This window comes from Ceratina calcarata, unplaced genomic scaffold (genome assembly GCF_001652005.2).
Source record: "Ceratina calcarata isolate Rehan_Ccalc_2016 unplaced genomic scaffold, ASM165200v1 scaffold35.2, whole genome shotgun sequence".
Classification (NCBI taxonomy): domain Eukaryota; kingdom Metazoa; phylum Arthropoda; class Insecta; order Hymenoptera; family Apidae; genus Ceratina; species Ceratina calcarata.
Genome location: NW_017157934.1, coordinates 47722 through 49445, shown reverse-complemented (window position 1 = coordinate 49445; position 1724 = coordinate 47722). Strand labels below are relative to the sequence as shown.

The 1724-nt window shown below is 32.9% G+C and overlaps 1 protein-coding gene across 1 annotated transcript in view; it reads right to left on the bottom strand.

The window, feature by feature from the left end:
• LOC108625221 (MAP kinase-activated protein kinase 2) overlaps positions 1-1724 on the bottom strand; it is a 16316-nt gene that overhangs the window by 12055 nt on the left and 2537 nt on the right. The window lies entirely within an intron of this gene.

The window sequence follows — 1724 nt, the reverse complement described above, 5'->3', positions numbered from 1 at the left end:
TAAATCTACGAGAGAACGCAGCCTAGAAATATATCATTCGCTATGATTAATTTCTAGGAAAATAAGTGAAACACATAAATATATTCCAGAACAGTAAAATCGTAATGAAATTACTATACTCCAGAAGATTTTTTAATTAAAATATATTATGAAATATACAATCCGCTTTGACTAATACTCATACAGAATTACTGTTTTGTTAAATTAAATAATTTATGGCCGGTATTCAGAGTCGTTGCTTATTCTTAAGACCGTCTTAAGAATTTGCTATCCCTGTCTAACCCACATTTCCAGTCCTTGTTTTGTACAGGGAACAGGTGCTTAAGCAAATGCTTAAGACAATCTTAAGAATAAGCAACGACTCTGAATACCGGCCTATGTCTTGTCTAAAAACGCTATGGTTCCGAGTTTCATCGGAAGTAATACAACGAATAGAAATTTTTATCGGACGGAATATGCAGCAATCCTAAAGAAATAATGGATCATTTTGATTTTCTTTGAATTTTTCATCATACATACAGTTTATTCTGTTACTTCTATTTCCTTATTTATGTAGCAACATTAAAACATAGTCAAAGAAAAAGCTTTGTAGTTCCCTTACAATTCTTTTCTCTATAAAAATAATTATCTTCTCAATTAAAGATTTAAATGAAGTACAAAATTACTAATTCGGTGAACGGCTAGTATCTCATCATTAATAATAAATTGTAAGTATAATAATATTGCCCTTTTTACATTGCATGTCACTGAAAAACTTGCACTTTATATTTTCCTTGCGAGTTATAAAGTAAATTTTACTTTCTATTCGTGAATTTGGATAAACTAATAACAATGCATTGACAGCAGTATTCTTCTATGGTTTAACACGTTGACTGCCGCGTGTGTTTCCAATAAAATTTCCTTCAGGCCACGAGTGCCGCTGCACCAAGTGTACTCGCAAGAACTTCCCGTTTCGTTTGTTTGCATGATACCATGTTTGGTCATTTGTTTACATTATTAAATACCTGAGGTCCTCACTTATTACCTCGCCATTCCACATGATCAGTTTGAATCTTTACCAAATAACGAGCGGTATAACTTAAAATCTCTGCCCTAATTCGTTCGAATATCGAAAAGAAAAATGGAAAACTTATTTCTTAGTAAGACAAATAGCAGTGAAAAAGAAAGCTATTACGAAGCTTACACAAATTCGGAGAGTAGCGATGAGTAGCAATCGTCTGATTCTGATTCGGATATTGATAAGTGCAGTCGTAGTGATATTGAGTGTCATAAAGATACAATTAACGATATTTTACAAGAATTGATCATTGAGGAAGAAAGAAGAGCTGATGATATCGAGGAAACTAAGTAGCGAAAATATAGCTTATTAAATGACTTTGCTGTCACCTGAATATGGGTAACGCGGCAGTCAACGTGTTAATCAATCTATAGACCGAAAGAGTCACATGACTTTATCGACCCATGAATGTAATCCACAATGGGGAAGCCTGGCACGTATCAATGAATTTGTAATAAATAAAATCAAGTTAAGCATCAGAACATTGTAAATCACATATTATATCTGATCAACGAGTTAATCTACCCTGAGTTTCAACAGCTTTAAAGAGAGGCATATAAACATCATCACTTTTTTACGAAGAATAAGGATCGACCTTGCCTCATTATTCTTTTATACTTTCTCAGCATATAAAAATATTGAATGCGTTTAACACTAACGTGTATAT